At 46.7% G+C, this 7,505-nt stretch overlaps 1 pseudogene; it reads right to left on the reverse strand.

The window, feature by feature from the left end:
• Positions 1-4,175: 4,175 nt before the first annotated feature.
• LOC144119045 (uncharacterized) lies at positions 4,176-7,253 on the reverse strand (annotated as a pseudogene).
• Between the last annotated feature and the right edge of the window lie 252 nt (positions 7,254-7,505).

The following is a 7,505-nucleotide window of genomic DNA, read 5'->3' on the forward strand; positions in this document are numbered from 1 at the left end:
ATGTGTGCGCATTCTGCTTGATCGGAGTGGCTTTTGGCGTAGACTTTGCTGTCTTCACCAGGTTCAGATGGATCTACAATGTGAAAACTGAAATTTGGGAAATTACACTGCGCGACTTTGTCCAGATCCTAGCGTACTCGTTGCACCGGTGTTGAAACGACACACTTGTTGAAATTCGCGAAAATGAAAACAAAAAAAAACCGTCGTGCGTGCTACTACCCGAGAACGGTGCTTCTTCAAGCGCGGCACGGTGTGAATTAACGCTGAAGGCGACTGGCGGCAGCTTTTTGTCTTTCTTTTTTTTACGCGAAGTGATGCTCGGGACGTTGTCCGGGTGATAAGCATCTGAAAATGGCCCCCTGCGTTCAACTTACGATCCCAAGCACACAGAATATTGCGCCTAAACTTACGCTGAAAGCACGAAAGAATGAGCACGAGTTGCAGGCGTTACTTTATTTTTGCACTGTTCACCAGGCGACCAAACAGCAACGATGCGAAGTCAGAGACACGAACCAACTTATTAGATTTGAATGCAGAAACGCATTATAACCCAAAGGGCTAAACGAGCTCGGCGTAATAATAGCCCACGAGCTCGGCGGTAACAAATAGCCGCAAAGCCGCGCGATCCGTCGCCGAAGTTGTCTTGCTCCTCGGCCACTGCCCGCCAATTTCGCGCCTATCTTACTGCAATAACCTCGTGGAAACCTATGCCGCTTCCTTTCTTCTGCATTGCGGCTCAACCAACCGCACCACAATTTGTCGGCACACCATGAATTGTGCCCAAAAACACGCAAGCGTGGAACACCCAATGCGGAAGGTCCCGCTTTTTGCCTACACAACGAAAGTCACTGCTGACGCCAACGCCGTCGCATCTCTTTGACGTCACGGCCTGACGCCTGTCTACATATATATATATATATATATATATATATATATATATATATATATATATATATATATGGTTGGCCCGGTATTGCGCTGCCTCCGAAATCAGCCTGGGACATCATAGCACGCTTCTTTTCTTTGACTCTTTGCTCTCCTCTCTTTCAACTCTCCTACTTTCTGCACGTGGTAGCGATTGTGACTCGGCTTGAGCCAGTGGGCAGGCCTGTGCACTTTCCTCTTCATTCTTCCTGTCAGCAGCAGCAGCAGTGTATTGTAGTCGTTACGGAGAGCGCGAAAGAGACGCAACAACTACAGAACGAAGCGAGGAAGAGACAACGCCCTCAAGAGACGCCAGAAGAACGCGCCGCGCGACTCGAGAAGCGTCGGTCGTAACGAAGATGCAGCTAGAAAAAGGTGCGCCACGTCCCGGAGTGACTCTTCAACTGCGGAAAAAACCGGTTTGAGCTCTCGAGAGCGTCGGAATGAGACGCTGCGTTGACGACGTGCCGAGGAAACAAAGCTTTCGCAATTCAACCAGGGTTAATCAGAGCTAAACCACAGCCAATTTTTTTCATCGCGCTTTTACTTCAGTTGCAGCAAAAAGCTCAGGAGTCGTCCGTAATGCATTCTAAGACGACTCTAACGTCTTGTTTTTTTACCACTCAGGTAAAAAGCGCAATCAAAAGAATTTCGAGCAGTGGAGCACGTAGGCGCCGCGTTGTTCGCTTCTCTTCCCATTGCGATCATACGTGCTCTTTTCCGCGGCTTCCACGTGGTTCTAGTGTCTGCGTTTCTCTCTTCAACTGTGACAATCTTTTCGTGCCACGTTGGCTCGTCGCGTACATAAAATGTCCTTAAATATGCCTGTGGCAACGTTAGCATCCTCATTCCTTGCATATGCCAGATCCGACTCACCTAGAACTCGTCACACAATTGGAAAATAAATGAAATTCAAAAATGCTGGCGACGAGACGCCGACAACAGCCCATCATTTTACGCAGACATGTCGTACACGCTTACGTCATCGCTGGGTGCTAACAAGTGATGTAACGAATCAAGTGCTAAGTGTTTCCTTACTGACAACCTTCCTTGTGTTGTCGTTTGTGTATGCACGGGATCAATATAACGAACGGTAGGCATGTATTCATGCAGCGGAGTAATATAGGCGTAGCACGGATTAGACGGCTTATTATTTTCATTTCCCAGTCGGGAGAAAACTGCACATTCTTCGAGTTTACATGAACTCGACATCGTTGGGTCGAGCCAGCGTGTCAGGCTCATGCAAACGCTATCAGGTCAGGCTGAGCAACCGTCGGGTCGATTCGAGTCAACCCTTAAGAAGGAATGGGATTGATTCCGCCGGCCCCTTCTGCAAATGGCACTAAATTCTCTTCACGCCTATAGTATTCGGATGGGGTTATCTCCAGGGAACAACATGAGAACGAGTCGTTTTCTGTTCGCGCCATCGCACCTCCGAGGGCGCGTCGGGAGTGCTTTTACTCGCTATAGTATTGAGATCGTGTAAACGCACCGTCGTCGAATTGAAGGGACCTTGCTCAACCCGATGCCTCACTCGACCCGCTCCTGTCGGTGCCATGTAAACAAGAATATTATCTCAGTAGAAGTGTCAACGCTGTCTACGTACGCCCAGCGATACGTCGCTCGCTTTAACCCAACAAAAGTGCATTGCTCGAGGCTAAAGTTTGTCCTAACACAACAGCGGCCTATAGTCTGGTTTTGGCCACTTTTCTTTGTCGGAAATAACCTGTGTGCCTTGCGTTGTCCGCTTCGTGGCGCCACTGTTCTATGAGCTGTAGGGTGCGGTACTAGTGTCAACAAATTCCAAGAGAACCGTACAAGAGAGCGAATAGAAGATAAAGAAAAAAATCAGTCTCGTCGTTGAGAGCAGATGTAAGCATGAAATGCATTGCAGAAAACGTGGAGCTCATTTCAGGACGGCTCATAGATGGTAGTAGCCGTCTTTGAGCCTTGGAGCCAGCCATCAGCCATTTTTCTTTCCTTATCTCATCTTAGCGAGCGACAGCGCGCTCGGCTACCTTTGGCGCTTTTGCTGTGTGCCCACCCACGTGATAAGCGCCGGCCTCTGAAGTAGAGGAGGTGGCGTCAGCGCGCGCTACAGATCGCGGTCGACTGCATGACTGCGACCACATTAATTGCAGTTGCGTCAACGCGGCAGTCGACAGAATGGAGGCGGCGGCGGCCGGCCGAGGCGAAGGTACACCACCATCGTTCTGTGCACCACATATACTGGCGCTATCTCCTCTTCTTCGGCACGTTGCCCGCACTGGTCACGTAGATCGCTACAGTTACTTTGAGTGCCTCTGCGTTCAGCCGCTTGTCTTTCTGCACTAGGCATCACGTTCAACGCTTCTCGTTCGTTGCATTCGTAAGGTCCCGTTTGCTCCCGGCCGTGGCGGCCGCGGCGGCCACGTTTCGACGGAGCCGAAATTTTAAAAAAATACCCGTGTGCTGTGCGATGTCACTGCACGGTAAAAAAAACACAGGTGGCCCAATGAATTCAGTCCGGAAACCTCCACTACGGCACTCATTTCTGTCTCCCCCCTTCTGTCGCTCCCTTCTTGCTCCCCTTCCCCGGGGTTGAGGTGTACACTGAGAAGTTAAACAGATACTGCGCCTGTCCGTTCCACGAAATAAATATTTCTCATAGCGGGCTTCGTAAATATCTGGCGCGCAGAACGATTGGATATAAAGATCATAAACACGACGCTATCCAAAATGAAGCGCCAGCGCTACGCCAAGCCAGCCTGGCGACACTTCGTTGGCAAAGTTTTGTGGCCAAAGTACTTGACACTCCGGACTCCGAATCCGAACTGAAAGACGGTCTCCGCGGCCAATAAGCAGCCACTGAATTCGAGACACGCCAAACTCATCGTTTCAAGTCATATACTAGAGCCCGTCTTTGCATGGCATCAGTCCAATGGGTCTTCTGTGCTGTGGGTGAGGTGGTTGCGCACGTTAGATTTAGGTGCCTTGAACTTTGGTGCATAGAAAAATGAGAGAGAGAGAGAGAGAGAGAGAGAGAAATTTTGTTGGTGGAGAGGAATTTATGGGTCCCCGCATGGCCCCACTGCATGCGTAGACGATGTGCCGAGGAAACGAAGCTTTCGCAATTCAACTAGGGTGAACCAGAGCTAAACCACAGCTATTTCTTTTTTTGTTTGTTTGTTGGGTGCGTCGTCAAGGGCAGGTGTTTTCTGCCATGCAACAAGGGTCGTCGAGAGCACCTGGCGGACCCTCTTCCGAGCGGCCTAGAGGACCTCAAGACCTGGGAGACCCTGCCACACGAAACATGTTCTCACCCTTAAGGTTGTAAAAAGGGTGCGCCACAAATTTACACCCTATTGCACACCCTTCGAGCAACCTATAGGGCCGCAGCACCTTACCAGCAGGGTGCATTTACCAGAAGGGAGTAAAGGAGAGAGCAAGAAGGGTGCTACAACTAATGGGTGCTGAAGTGCTCACAAGGGTGTGCATGGAAAGGGGGATATTTATTAATGTATAGATAGATATAACCAAGATATAAACAAATATATAAACCAATAACACGGCGACAACTACAGCTAATATTCTTTGTACAAAATAGACGTTTATTCGCTTTGCAAAATATTACAGTTTGCTTTGTCATTCCCTTTTGTCTGAAAAGCATGCAATTATGTGCGCATATTACTCATGCATATTTATAGCAGCAGCAAATACAAGCAATAAATGTTTACACAGTGGATGGTACAGCCTCTCTTTCCAGACCGATTTCATGGGCTCACAATATCTAACAAAGCTGCCATCTCAGCGATTAATGCACGTAATGTGATTAGTGAAGTTTCGTGAATGAGTCACAAAGGAGTTGTCACCTGGAAACTAGTAGGATGCAGGCAACTAAAAAGTGTGCATAACAAATGAAGTTAGACAATGCAGTTTAATGTTGCAATGTTCCAGTTTTGCACAAGCAAGTGCTATTTCATTAAGATTCAGAACAATGAATGGCGAGTGCTTACGATACTCCGGCCCTTGTGTTCCCGCATGTACAACGGCTCTATGTCAAACTCCGAAAATGAAGTCAGAACACTGTACTTTTCTACGGCACTGACAACATACACATGGAAGTGCTCATCAAAACAGACAGTCTCAAGCAGTTTAGCCATAACCATTAACACCTTGTTCACATAAAATAGTTGACACACAAGTAAAAATTCTGGCAGACTATCTTCTGGAACACTTCTGACAGGGCAGCATCCTGCACTGTATGTCCTGCCATCAACAATCGCCGATTTGAAAACCAATGTGTTCGTGGATTCAAGGTTATTCTCAGTTATGAACTCTTTAACACAGCTAGGAAGGTGCTCGTACAGCACACTCTTCACGCCTATATTACGGGGAATACTGTCATCACCTGCAGCGAATAAAAAACTCTGCAAGAACTGATGCCTCACTGCAAGACTGTGAGAAAGATTCTTCCAGTTCCGTATTTTTCGAGCAATATCTTTGAAATACTGGTGCTTGGCCTCGAACCGCATAGCCCATAGCAGGCTTAAAGGTCCAAATTTCTCTATATATGAAGGGTAGTGTATGAGGTAGTGCACTTTACATGGAAGTGATGCTGATGGAAAGAGTACATTGAAGTCAAAACAAAAGAAATGAATCTTTCTTTGCAAGTAGGCAATATATGAAACTGGAATTTTATGGCTCATGATAATGTCAACAATTTCTCGGAGAAGTAGGTAAAGCTGCCAAACTGCATTGTCTGAAGGAACGTTGTCCCAAACAAAAAAGGTTAGATAGCGAAAGAGGCAAAATACTTGTGTTGCCGACGCCTTCAAAACTGCTTTTCCTTGAAGATATGGCTTAGCAATGGCCTCTGGTTTGTTGCAGGTGTTATGTGTATCATAAAGCCATTCTGAAATGCTTTTGTTCAAATCACTGAGTGAAAAGAAGCGTTCTTCAATTAATGCAGATATTATATGCCGCAGGGCAAATGGTAGGACTCCTTCATGCAGGTCATGCATTATATCTGGTGGAAGGTGTTGTGTCGGATTAAAGCCAGGGCACAAAAGAGCACTTGGCTCCTTGACCCCATACAATGACAGCATTGGCAGCCCTGCTCTCAGCATACTCAAGTGGTGCTTGTGCCCTTGAGGTGAGCGAGGCACAAAATCATCTTCCAAGTGTTTGTAGTCAGTTTCGGTCCGCAGAGCCATGCAGTACCTACTAATTCTTCCTTGTCTGAATGTGCATTTGAAGCCTCCAATTCTGTGGCTAGATAAATTGTCACCAGTGAAAATGAAGACAGATCCCTTTACAAGGTTTCTATTAACCGTTATGCCATGATTTGCTAGTATCTTGACATCCGTGATGAATGGCTCAAGGATCTTAGAAAATCCATAAGTGGCTATATGTTTATCTTTGACAAGGAGTACGAGGTGAATACCTGACAATGCTGACCGCAACTTTGCATCAAAATTTAGCACTGAGAAGTAGACAGCTGTCATTTTATGCTTTCCCCTCTTGCTGCCCAGTGGGTTGCAGACTTCGAACTCATCACTGTACAATTGCAAGCAAAGTTTACTTGTATTGCCTGCAAAATACTAATGGTTTTGAAAAGCACTTCCATCAAATACTGAATGCATGTAACCATCAGTACAGGAGTCATTGCTGAACTCATTTGAAATTTCTGAACGTTCAAGAATGCATTTGAGCACTTCACAGAGGGGAACGTATTCTATAGTGTCATTTCCACACAACACTACCGTACGGGATTCAACAAATGGAAAATGCGCATTCCAATAGGTTGTTCGGCCTGATCTTGTCCGCAGCTGGTCAAGTTGCAGCTTGCAAATTTCTTTTACGCTGATGGCTGGCCCGTCTAGAGGTTCTGTCTGCTGGTCGTCTGCAATGGTTTCCACGAAATCAATAATATCATTGGCTAACTCATGCACAGTGGATTCAGGTAGCCGCCTTCCTTCCTTCCACTTGAAAAGTAGCTTTGCCAGTTGATAACCATAGTCACTTGAACTGGAGTCATGCGGTTCGGCCTGCACATCTAAGGGCTCTTCATGATCTGGGGGCAAATCAGGTGCTGCATTTGTACTGCTTCGTGCCATCCCCACCTGCACAATGCCATGGGAACACGTTTCTCCCATGCAAGAAGCATGCTTTCGGTGTACATGCTCCTTGTAGGAAAAAAAGTGGCGAAACGTTTGCATGCAGCCACTCAAGCCACACACCCAATTTGTCTCATGGCCATGGGCAATGCGCAGGTGCCTAAAGAGTGTCCTTAAGGAGAATTGGTGACAGGCACATCGTGGACAACGAAAGAAGCGGATTCCTGGCATCTGAAAAGACAAATGCTTGATTTTAAAAAAAATTAATGGCTTTTACTGGTCACCAAGAAGACTTGCCAATGTAAACTCCAGTCCATTTCGTGGAATGGATTAGAAACCTCCATGGAAGCAAATCATTTTCAAGAATAAATTTGTTAGTGTAATGCAAAGCAGAATCCTGTATCAGCTATATATTTGTTCTCAGAACCATGAGCAAGCTGCTGTGACCGAGTGCTAATCACATCTTCATTTCTATAAAGGCCT

The sequence above is a fragment of the Amblyomma americanum genome, chromosome 1 (genome assembly GCF_052857255.1).
Source record: "Amblyomma americanum isolate KBUSLIRL-KWMA chromosome 1, ASM5285725v1, whole genome shotgun sequence".
Taxonomy (NCBI): Eukaryota; Metazoa; Arthropoda; class Arachnida; order Ixodida; family Ixodidae; genus Amblyomma; species Amblyomma americanum.